The sequence below is a fragment of the Pseudophryne corroboree genome, chromosome 3 (genome assembly GCF_028390025.1).
Source record: "Pseudophryne corroboree isolate aPseCor3 chromosome 3, aPseCor3.hap2, whole genome shotgun sequence".
In the NCBI taxonomy this organism is placed as follows: Eukaryota; Metazoa; Chordata; class Amphibia; order Anura; family Myobatrachidae; genus Pseudophryne; species Pseudophryne corroboree.
The window spans coordinates 25,590,632-25,603,505 of NC_086446.1; the positions used below are offsets into that span (position 1 = coordinate 25,590,632).

The following is a 12,874-nucleotide window of genomic DNA, read 5'->3' on the forward strand; positions in this document are numbered from 1 at the left end:
CGCCATCAACAGAGTTCATCACTTGGAACTCCTTAATGGTGAAATAACTGAGCATACATCATCAGAAGTAATAAAAATCAAAAGGAAAATGAGCTTGAGGTGGATGAGTGAGTGGTGGTAAAATATGACAATGAGCTTTATCCAGGGATTGTAACTAGTATTATAAATGGTGAATATAAGGTTACTGTTATGAGGAAAGATACTTCCGGTGTCCGAATTTCTGGTCACGCGGACACCAGCGCCCCGCTCCAGTCTCAGCCCATTCCACAGTGGTAAGTATAGGCATCAAGTGGGCGGGGAGCAGGTGACGTCATCAGACTGTTCCACCAATCCAGCGGAGGCGGGAGATTCAAAGGCAGACGCTGGGCAGCGCCTCGGCGCCTGAGTATCGTCTTTTCCCCTGAAGTGGATGCCAGTGCTTCTGTCCTCGGCGGATCTCTCTGCAGCATACCCCAGTGTCTCCGGCATTTCCAGGTGTCGGTTGTTGCACAGCTTCCAGCGTTCCCAGCCGCTGCTGGGTTCCACTGCGCTCTAGTCACCAGTGCTTCTTGGAGTCAGCGTGGGCTGCAGGTTAACCCTCGCTCTCAAGTTATACAAGTCCTCAGTGTCTTTAACCCTCGCTCTCAAGTTATACAAGTCCTCAGTGTCTTTAACCCTCGCTCTCACGGTATACAAGTCTTCAGTGTCTTTAACCCTTACTCTCAAGTTCTTCAAATCATCAGTGTCTTTAACCACCGCTCTCAAGTTCTTCAAATCATCAGTGTCTTCAACCACCACTTTCAAGTTCTTCAAATCATCAGTGTCTTTCACCACCGCTCTCAAGTTCTTCAAATCATCAGTGTCTTTAACCACCGCTCTCAAGTTCTTCAAATCATCAGTGTCTTTAACCATCGCTTTCAAGTTCTTCAAATTATCAGAGTCTTAACCACCGCTCTCAAGTTCTTCAAATCATCAGTGTCTTTAACCACCGCTCTCAAGTTCTTCAAATCATCAGTGTCTTTAACCACCGCTCTCAAGTTCTTCAAATTATCAGAGTCTTAACCACCGCTCTCAAGTTCTTCAAATCATCAGTGTCTTTTAACCACCGCTCTCAAGTTCTTCAGTCACCAGTATCTTTTACGGTCACTCACAAGTACTACCTGGACATTTCTCCATACACTCCTTCTCTGTTATGTGACATTGTGTTGCTCTCTTCCTGCAATAAAGTCCTTTAATATTTTCACCAAGCTTTTCTGTCAGAGTCCTGTATGAGGAAGACCTATATCAAGCCATCCCTGTTCCGACCCAACTGTGGTTCCTCTCCCCTACCATCGGGAGAACCCCCGAGTTCACAACACCCCCAACCTAGGTCAGTGAAAGTACTGAGCTGAAACTAATACAGTGATATTTTATTACTGCAGCTGCATAACTTTGCAGGCTGTTATTTTGTTACTGCAGCCGCATACCATGAAATAGCGCCAATTAAGCTTGCAGGCTACTACCTGATGTGATGTCTGGTGTTGCAGTTATATGTAGTCTGTCACAGGCTGCAACTATAGGGTAAATTCAAACCTGGCATGGTCTGCAGACTCAGCTGTATAATATAATTAGAAGACCAAGACAGTCTGTAATTACTCTCTTTATTTCTCATCTTCTATCATACATTATTTCTCATTCATTTCTGCCTCTTTTTACAATCATCCTTTTCAAGAAAATAATTTATTCTGGATTACTCATCCTGCGAGTTACAATAAGTTTTGCAATGCACCATGTAACAGAACGGGGCAGGTGTATTAACCTAGAGTAGGGATGGCCATTGACTATCGATGATTCCAAATAATTGATGGTTTATGGCCGATGTTGAATACTTTTGCCATCGATGGGAAAGCACCAGATGGTTTCCCTCCATCAATGGCACAGCCTAAACAAATATTTTTAATTATTTTATTTTCAAGGTCCCAGGACACTGAGCATAGCCCCGCCCATTTTTTATTGCCTCACGGCCCAGCCAGCACATTTACCATAAATGATTTATGTACCATCGATGTTTATTACCGATGGTGGCATCGATGGCAACCATTGATGGACAGCCACCAATGAGCCATCCCTAACCTGGAGAAGGCATAAGTGATAAACCAGTGATAAGTGCAAGGTGATAAACCAGCCAATCAGCTCCTACCTGTTAATTTGCATATTGGAGCCGATAGGCTGGTGCATTTATCACCTTGCACTTATCACTGGTTTATCGCTTCCTTATGTCTTCTCCAGGTTAATACATCTGCCCCATTCCTTTACTCAAGGGCAGCAGAAGTGCTCCTCTATTCTTGACTAGAGCCAGTATCTACTTCTGACCACCTTCTCATTCCGTCATTCAATGTACACACAGATGACGGAAAGTAGAAGTTATAAGAAATCAGAATTTGGCTCCTTACGCACACCATACATAGATTTCTGACTAAAATTAGTTACAATTTGTTCAGCAAAATACCTTCAGCAATACAGGTATATATATTTATTATCTACATAGCATTCTAACCAAAAACTTTTTTATGTTGACCTCAGATATTAAAAAAATTAAATTACCACAGGAATTGGTCTGGCGCTGATTATACCATAGGCAGCTAAATAAAGGGATAGTCAGCCGCAGTAAACAATAGAAAGATATAAAATCAATGCTATAGAGCTGGATATAATAAAAATTAGAGATGAGCGGGTTCGGTTCCTCTGAATCCGAACCCGCCCGAACTTCAGGTTTTTTACACGGGTCCGAGCAGGCTCGGATCTTCCCGCCTTGCTCGGCTAACCCGAGCGCGCCCGAACGTCATCATCACGCTGTCGGATTCTCGCGAGGCTCGGATTCTATCGCGAGACTTGGATTCTATATAAGGAGCCGCGCGTCGCCGCCATTTTCACACGTGCATTGAGAGTCATAGGGAGAGGACGTGGCTGGCGTCCTCTCCGTTTAGAGAAGAGAGAGACACAGTATTTTGGGGAGCATTATTAGGAGGAGTACTACTATACTGTATACTACTATACTACTTGCTGAAGTGATATTTATAGATTAGATAGTGTGACTGTAAGTGTATTATCTGACTTGTGGGGGAGACACTGACAGTGGGGAGCAGTTAGAGTCTGAGAGCAGGACTCAGGAGTACATATAACGTACAGTGCACACTTTTGCTGCCAGAGTCAGTGCCACACTGCCATTGTTGTGACCACACTGACCACCAGTATAATAATATATTTTGTGATTGTCTGCTTAGGCCTCGGAGTACTAGTTGCAAGTTGCAACGTGACCTGAAGTGACCACCAGTTTAATAATCAATCACCACCAGTTTAATATATATATATATATATATATATATATAATTGTATATAATATATATATATATATATATATATATATATAATATTGTATACCACCTACCCGTGGTTTTTTTTTTTCATTCTTCTTTATACATACTACTATAGTAGCTTACTGTAGCAGTCTGCGGTGCTGTGCTGACCTGACAGTGTCCAGCAGGTCCGTCATCAGTCATTACATAATAAATATATATAGTACCTGTCCGGCTGCAGTACTAGTGATATTATATTGATTTCATCTCATTATCAATAATTTATCATCCAGTCTAGACTCTATATTAGCAGCAGACACAGTACGTTAGTCCACGGCTGTAGCTACCTCTGTGTCGGCACTCGGCAGTCCATCCATAATTGTATACCACCTACCCGTGGTTTTTTTTTTTCTTTCTTCTTTGTACATACTACTATAGAGTATAGTAGCTTACTGTAGCAGTCTGCGGTGCTGCTGAGCTGACAGTGTCCAGCAGGTCCGTCATCAGTCATCATTACCTAATAAATATATTATCTACCTGTCCGGCTGCAGTACTAGTGATATTATATATACATACATATATATATTGATTTCATCTCATTATCAATCATCCAGTCTATATTAGCAGCAGACACAGTACGTTAGTCCACGGCTGTAGCTACCTCTGTGTCGGCACTCGGCAGTCCATCCATAATTGTATACCACCTACCCGTGTTTTTTTTTTTTCTTTCTTCTTTGTACATACTACTATAGTATAGTAGCTTACTGTAGCAGTCTGCGGTGCTGCTGAGCTGACAGTGTCCAGCAGGTCCGTCATCAGTCATCATTACCTAATAAATATATTATCTACCTGTCCGGCTGCAGTACTAGTGATATTATATATACATACATATATATATATTGATTTCATCTCATTATCATCCAGTCTATATTAGCAGCAGACACAGTACGGTAGTCCACGGCTGTAGCTACCTCTGTGTCGGCACTCGGCAGTCCATCCATAAGTATACTAGTATCCATCCATCTCCATTGTTTACCTGAGGTGCCTTTTAGTTGTGCCTATTAAAATATGGAGAACAAAAATGTTGAGGTTCCAAAATTAGGGAAAGATCAAGATCCACTTCCACCTCGTGCTGAAGCTGCTGCCACTAGTCATGGCCGAGACGATGAAATGCCAGCAACGTCGTCTGCCAAGGCCGATGCCCAATGTCATAGTACAGAGCATGTCAAATCCAAAACACCAAATATCAGTAAAAAAAGGACTCCAAAACCTAAAATAAAATTGTCGGAGGAGAAGCGTAAACTTGCCAATATGCCATTTACCACACGGAGTGGCAAGGAACGGCTGAGGCCCTGGCCTATGTTCATGGCTAGTGGTTCAGCTTCACATGAGGATGGAAGCACTCAGCCTCTCGCTAGAAAACTGAAAAGACTCAAGCTGGCAAAAGCACCGCAAAGAACTGTGCGTTCTTCGAAATCCCAAATCCACAAGGAGAGTCCAATTGTGTCGGTTGCGATGCCTGACCTTCCCAAGACTGGACGTGAAGAGCATGCGCCTTCCACCATTTGCACGCCCCCTGCAAGTGCTGGAAGGAGCACCCGCAGTCCAGCTCCTGATAGTCAGATTGAAGATAGTAGAAAGGGGGCGATCGGGCACAGGTTTAAATTCCATATAATATTTAGAAAAATAGCAGAAAAAAGACCAAAATTGGACAGTGTATTGACCTAAGTAGGGAGATAACAATATATGTTATCAGTAATATACAGTCCTGGTTGGTGGTGCACCCAGAGCCAGAAGTACGTAAACTATGCAATGGGAGAGGACAGAAGGCTCTTGTGTGGGCGCACTCTTAAAATGAAAAAAATACTTGAAAGTATTAGAGAGAGTATTTTAAGATATAACTTTTATTATTAAGGTTAAAACAAGATAAACTTCCCACAAATCTTGTAAAATAACCGGAGATTATTGAGGAAAATAAAAAAATGAAAAAATGAATGTTCTGGTCTCTTAAGTCGTAAGAGTATGGAAAGGGTTGTAGACATGGAGTAGTCATACCCCCATTTCCCCTGACCAGTACAGTATTTCTGTATTAATGGAACCGGGGGTTTCTTAGTCACAACACAGTTTCAAAATAATTAGGCTACAACTAGCTGAAATGGTAATCAGTGGTCACCACTCAAGGAATTATACCCCTGAGTATTGTTAGCATGCCATAGCCCTAATTGCGGGCAGAAATTGTAAGCAAGAAGTTAAGGTCAGTTGATGTAGATATTGAGAGCAATAAAAGAAGGAGAAAGTAGAATTAGTGGTGATACTGCTGTTGGTGTGTGTTGGTCACATAAGAGAGGAAATTAATTCCTGACCTACTACACCAGGTATTCACAGGCAGTCACCTCTCCTGATACTAACCTGGCCCAACGCTGTTTGGCTTCCAAGATCGGACGAGATCGGGCACTGACAGCGTGGTATGGTCGTAGGGATTTATGTGTACACCAATGAGAGTGCACCTATATAGGAAATTGAAATTGAAAAGTGAAGGGTAAAGATGATAGAAAACGAAAATGACGGATAAGATAAGTACGTGAAAATATGTGGATCTGCTTTCCACGTTAGACCCGGTTTGAGAGATTCCACTGGAAGTGAACAAGCCCACAGGGTGAAACGCGTTTTCTGCGGGGAACTCCGTCCACACAGTCTTATCATGGCACCATTCTAACGGATCATAACTAACTCACTGGAGATTCGTAAGCTCCCTCTAATTACTTAGATTATCCTTGTTGTAAGGATCATTGCCGTTAGACCAGCCTAACACTCAGCCTCCTATGTATCTGAGGCTATTCTGTGAGTCACCTAAAATCATTGGTCTTATGCCAGCATTTGTTTTGGTCAGTTTATTTTGTATCTGCTTTGACATTTTTTTCTAGGGATAGGAACTCACTGTTTTTGTCTTATCAATTTGCTACCAGTATTCTGCATGTCTACAACAGGATCTTAGCCTTGTCCTGTGCAGCATACCAATTATCTAAATTTTTACGTCATAACAACTGGGTATATCAACTCATATAGCTTCCCCTATTAGGGGTTATATTACTTACATCAGAATCGGTTTATTTATGTGTATCTCATATACCTCTTATCTTTAAGGGATATATTGTTTGTATTAACATCATCATTTTGCATGGTACAGTACACCGAGCAGTTTGTTTCATGCTGCCGGTACCGGGTCATATTACCCAATACAGCTTACTTTTTCATTTTTATTTTCATCTTTAGTTTTACTTTCATTTTATATTATTTTTTTCATCTCTTTGTTTATTTGTATGTTTTTCTACTCTTTAGGGGTTATATTATCTGTATCTTCATAAATAACCCTATACGTACTCTTTGGCACAAGGTTAAACAAAAAACCATTATTTGCCTAAGGTTATAATTTTCTGACGCCTACGAACGTCTGCGGTTGGTCATTGGGCTCAGCCCCACCTGAATTTTGTATACCGCCTAATGACAGCTTAATCTTTGCCTTATTCCATTACAGATACTAACCTGAATATCTTCATAATCTGTGTTCACCAATTTTCGTGGACTCTCATTCACGATTCTCGGGATAGAGTACCACACCAGTGGAATCTCTCAAACCGGGTCTAACGTGGAAAGCAGATCCACATATTTTCACGTACTTATCTTATCCGTCATTTTCGTTTTCTATCATCTTTACCCTTCACTTTTCAATTTCAATTTCCTATATAGGTGCACTCTCATTGGTGTACACATAAATCCCTACGACCATACCACGCTGTCAGTGCCCGATCTCGTCCGATCTTGGAAGCCAAACAGCGTTGGGCCAGGTTAGTATCAGGAGAGGTGACTGCCTGTGAATACCTGGTGTAGTAGGTCAGGAATTAATTTCCTCTCTTATGTGACCAACACACACCAACAGCAGTATCACCACTAATTCTACTTTCTCCTTCTTTTATTGCTCTCAATATCTACATCAACTGACCTTAACTTCTTGCTTACAATTTCTGCCCGCAATTAGGGCTATGGCATGCTAACAATACTCAGGGGTATAATTCCTTGAGTGGTGACCACTGATTACCATTTCAGCTAGTTGTAGCCTAATTATTTTGAAACTGTGTTGTGACTAAGAAACCCCCGGTTCCATTAATACAGAAATACTGTACTGGTCAGGGGAAATGGGGGTATGACTACTCCATGTCTACAACCCTTTCCATACTCTTACGACTTAAGAGACCAGAACATTCATTTTTTCATTTTTTTATTTTCCTCAATAATCTCCGGTTATTTTACAAGATTTGTGGGAAGTTTATCTTGTTTTAACCTTAATAATAAAAGTTATATCTTAAAATACTCTCTCTAATACTTTCAAGTATTTTTTTCATTTTAAGAGTGCGCCCACACAAGAGCCTTCTGTCCTCTCCCATTGCATAGTCAGATTGAAGATGTCAGTGTTGAAGTACACCAGGATGAGGAGGATATGGGTGTTGCTGGCGCTGGGGAGGAAATTGACCAGGAGGATTCTGATGGTGAGGTGGTTTGTTTAAGTCAGGCACCCGGGGAGACACCTGTTGTCCGTGGGAGGAATATGGCCGTTGACATGCCTGGTGAAAATACCAAAAAAATCAGCTCTTCAGTGTGGAGGTATTTCAACAGAAAAGCGGACAACAGGTGTCAAGCCGTGTGTTGCCTTTGTCAAGCTGTAATAAGTAGGGGTAAGGACGTTAACCACCTCGGAACATCCTCCCTTACATGTCACCTGCAGCGCATTCATAATAAGTCAGTGACAAGTTCAAAAACTTTGGGTGACAGCGGAAGCAGTCCACTGACCAGTAAATCCCTTCCTCTTGTAACCAAGCTCACGCAAACCACCCCACCAACTCCCTCAGTGTCAATTTCCTCCTTCCCCAGGAATGCCAATAGTCCTGCAGGCCATGTCACTGGCAATTCTGACGATTCCTCTCCTGCCTGGGATTCCTCCGATGCATCCTTGCGTGTAACGCCTACTGCTGCTGGCGCTGCTGTTGTTGCTGCTGGGAGTCGATGGTCATCCCAGAGGGGAAGTCGGAAGACCACTTGTACTACTTCCAGTAAGCAATTGACTGTCCAACAGTCCTTTGCGAGGAAGATGAAATATCACAGCAGTCATCCTGCTGCAAAGCGGATAACTGAGGCCTTGACAACTATGTTGGTGTTAGACGTGCGTCCGGTATCCGCCGTTAGTTCACAGGGAACTACACAATTTCTTGAGGTAGTGTGCCCCCGTTACCAAATACCATCTAGGTTCCACTTCTCTAGGCAGGCGATACCGAAAATGTACACAGACCTCAGAAAAAGACTCACCAGTGTCCTAAAAAATGCAGCTGTACCCAATGTCCACTTAACCACGGACATGTGGACAAGTGGAGCAGGGCAGGGTCAGGACTATATGACTGTGACAGCCCACTGGGTAGATGTATGGACTCCCGCCGCAAGAACAGCAGCGGCGGCACCAGTAGCAGCATCTCGCAAACGCCAACTCTTTCCTAGGCAGGCTACGCTTTGTATCACCGCTTTCCAGAATACGCACACAGCTGAAAACCTCTTACGGCAACTGAGGAAGATCATCGCAGAATGGCTTACCCCAATTGGACTCTCCTGTGGATTTGTGGCATCGGAGAACGCCAGCAATATTGTGTGTGCATTAAATATGGGCAAATTCCAGCACGTCCCATGTTTTGCACATACCTTGAATTTGGTGGTGCAGAATTTTTTTAAAAACGACAGGGGCGTGCAAGAGATGCTGTCGGTGGCCAGAAGAATTGCGGGACACTTTCGGCGTACAGGCACCACGTACAGAAGACTGGAGCACCACCAAAAACTACTGAACCTGCCCTGCCATCATCTGAAGCAAGAAGTGGTAACGAGGTGGAATTCAACCCTCTATATGCTTCAGAGGTTGGAGGAGCAGCAAAAGGCCATTCAAGCCTATACAATTGAGCACGATATAGGAGGTGGAATGCACCTGTCTCAAGCGCAGTGGAGAATGATTTCAACGTTGTGCAAGGTTCTGATGCCCTTTGAACTTGCCACACGTGAAGTCAGTTCAGACACTGCCAGCCTGAGTCAGGTCATTCCCCTCATCAGGCTTTTGCAGAAGAAGCTGGAGACATTGAAGGAGGAGCTAACACGGAGCGATTCCGCTAGGCATGTTGGACTTGTGGATGGAGCCCTTAATTCGCTTAACAAGGATTCACGGGTGGTCAATCTGTTGAAATCAGAGCACTACATTTTGGCCACCGTGCTCGATCCTAGATTTAAAGCCTACCTTGGATCTCTCTTTCCGGCAGACACAAGTCTGCTGGGGTTGAAAGACCTGCTGGTGAGAAAATTGTCAAGTCAAGCGGAATGCGACCTGTCAACATCTCCTCATCACATTCTCCCGCAACTGGGGGTGCGAGGAAAAGGCTCAGAATTCCGAGCCCACCCGCTGGCGGTGATGCAGGGCAGTCTGGAGCGACTGCTGATGCTGACATCTGGTCCGGACTGAAGGACCTGACAACGATTACGGACATGTCGTCTACTGTCACTGCATATGATTCTCTCACCATTGAAAGAATGGTGGAGGATTATATGAGTGACCGCATCCAAGTAGGCACGTCACACAGTCCGTACTTATACTGGCAGGAAAAAGAGGCAATTTGGAGGCCCTTGCACAAACTGGCTTTATTCTACCTAAGTTGCCCTCCCACAAGTGTGTACTCCGAAAGAGTGTTTAGTGCCGCCGCTCACCTTGTCAGCAATCGGCGTACGAGGTTACATCCAGAAAATGTGGAGAAGATGATGTTCATTAAAATGAATTATAATCAATTCCTCCGTGGAGACATTGACCAGCAGCAATTGCCTCCACAAAGTACACAGGGAGCTGAGATGGTGGATTCCAGTGGGGACGAATTGATAATCTGTGAGGAGGGGTATGTACACGGTGATATATCGGAGGATGATGATGAGGTGGACATCTTGCCTCTGTAGAGCCAGTTTGTGCAAGGAGAGATTAATTGCTTCTTTTTTGGTGGGGGTCCAAACCAACCCGTCATTTCAGTCACAGTCGTGTGGCAGACCCTGTCACTGAAATGATGGGTTGGTTAAAGTGTGCATGTCCTGTTTATACAACATAAGGGTGGGTGGGAGGGCCCAAGGACAATTCCATCTTGCACCTCTTTTTTCTTTAATTTTTCTTTGCGTCATGTGCTGTTTGGGGAGGGTTTTTTGGAAGGGACATCCTGCGTGACACTGCAGTGCCACTCCTAGATGGGCCCGGTGTTTGTGTCGGCCACTAGGGTCGCTTATCTTACTCACACAGCTACCTCATTGCGCCTCTTTTTTCTTTGCGTCATGTGCTGTTTGGGGAGGGTTTTTTGGAAGGGACATCCTGCGTGACACTGCAGTGACACTCCTAGATGGGCCCGGTGTTTGTGTCGGCCACTAGGGTCGCTTATCTTACTCACACAGCTACCTCATTGCGCCTCTTTTTTTCTTTGCGTCATGTGCTGTTTGGGGAGGGTTTTTTGGAAGGGACATCCTGCGTGACACTGCAGTGACACTCCTAGATGGGCCCGGTGTTTGTGTCGGCCACTAGGGTCGCTTATCTTACTCACACAGCTACCTCATTGCGCCTCTTTTTTTCTTTGCGTCATGTGCTGTTTGGGGAGGGTTTTTTGGAAGGGACATCCTGCGTGACACTGCAGTGACACTCCTAGATGGGCCCGGTGTTTGTGTCGGCCACTAGGGTCGCTTATCTTACTCACACAGCTACCTCATTGCGCCTCTTTTTTTCTTTGCGTCATGTGCTGTTTGGGGAGGGTTTTTTGGAAGGGACATCCTGCGTGACACTGCAGTGACACTCCTAGATGGGCCTGGTGTTTGTGTCGGCCACTAGGGTCGCTTATCTTACTCACACAGCTACCTCATTGTGCCTCTTTTTTTCTTTGCGTCATGTGCTGTTTGGGGAGGGTTTTTTGGAAGGGACATCCTGCGTGACACTGCAGTGACACTCCTAGATGGGCCCGGTGTTTGTGTCGGCCACTAGGGTCGCTTATCTTACTCACACAGCTTCCTCATTGCGCCTCTTTTTTTCTTTGCGTCATGTGCTGCTTGGGGAGGGTTTTTTGGAAGGGACATCCTGCGTGACACTGCAGTGACACTCCTAGATGGGCCCGGTGTTTGTGTCGGCCACTAGGGTCGCTTATCTTACTCACACAGCTACCTCATTGCGCCTCTTTTTTTCTTTGCGTCATGTGCTGCTTGGGGAGGGTTTTTTGGAAGGGACATCCTGCGTGACACTGCAGTGACACTCCTAGATGGGCCCGGTGTTTGTGTCGGCCACTAGGGTCGCTTAGCTTAGTCATCCAGCGACCTAGGTGCAAATTTTAGGACTAAAAATAATATTGTGAGGTGTGAGGTATTCAGAATAGACTGAAAATGAGTGTAAATTATGGTTTTTGAGGTTAATAATACTTTGGGATCAAAATGACCCCCAAATTCTATGATTTAAGCTGTTTTTTAGGGTTTTTTGAAAAAAACACCCGAATCCAAAACACACCCGAATCCGACAAAAAAAATTCGGTGAGGTTTTGCCAAAACGCGGTCGAACCCAAAACACGGCCGCGGAACCGAACCCAAAACCAAAACACAAAACCCGAAAAATTTCCGGCGCTCATCTCTAATAAAAATATGACATTTATACACAATAAACATGAAATGTATTGTTGCAACATATTCTAAAATGAACATTAAAAAAATTACAGATAAGAGGGCATACAACAGCACTGCATGGGAAAAAGTTAATGAAGAAAGCATAGGCTGGGATTTACATGAAAAGTTCATCCGTGGAGAATGGCCACAGTCCTGGGAAGTGCAAGATTGCGTAAGTGGTAATTGCCAACTTGTAGTGGAAATGGTGACCTCTTGCAGCTTGATTGTGGACCCCAAATAGTCCTATTGTAAGCTCCGGACATTAGGCATAAATCCAAATTGCAATAATAATCCCACTTGTGGACATCTAGGCTCGTCTCCTGGTAAGTTCAATATATAGCAGTACCAAGCTCCTCCACCAACGCGTTTTGCTCTATGCCACAGCTTTGTCAAGGTGATTAAACTCAGTGCCCAAATGCCCTTTTCATAGCAGTGCTAATTGCCCATGATTCACAGGTGACATCAACTACATATATCAAACCCACATTAAAAATTGTCTTTTATCCAGCTCTTTAATTTAATGATGGACAGAACTCTTAAATGGTATAGTAATATACAAATTTTTAATGACCTAAATACTAAGAATAAGTTGTTAAACTTGTATACCGGTTCCTGGTCACATGACCGACTGGCACAGCTTCCTGTAATTGGAACGCACTTCATAAGCGATTGGGTAAGCTATTGATCTAATGCGATCATGTGACCGGATTTTGTCATTGTTCGTGTATTGCGGAAGCAGCGGGACCTGCGTGTCTAGCCTCCATATCGGGATTCATTGCGGTCATGTGATCAGATCACATGCAAACTATGAA

General features: G+C 43.9%; 2 pseudogenes; one reads left to right on the top strand and one right to left on the bottom strand.

The window, feature by feature from the left end:
* Window positions 1-5,674: 5,674 nt before the first annotated feature.
* LOC134894845 (5S ribosomal RNA) lies at window positions 5,675-5,793 on the bottom strand (annotated as a pseudogene).
* A 1,296-nt stretch (window positions 5,794-7,089) lies between these two features.
* LOC134894846 (5S ribosomal RNA) lies at window positions 7,090-7,208 on the top strand (annotated as a pseudogene).
* The last annotated feature ends 5,666 nt before the right edge of the window (window positions 7,209-12,874 follow it).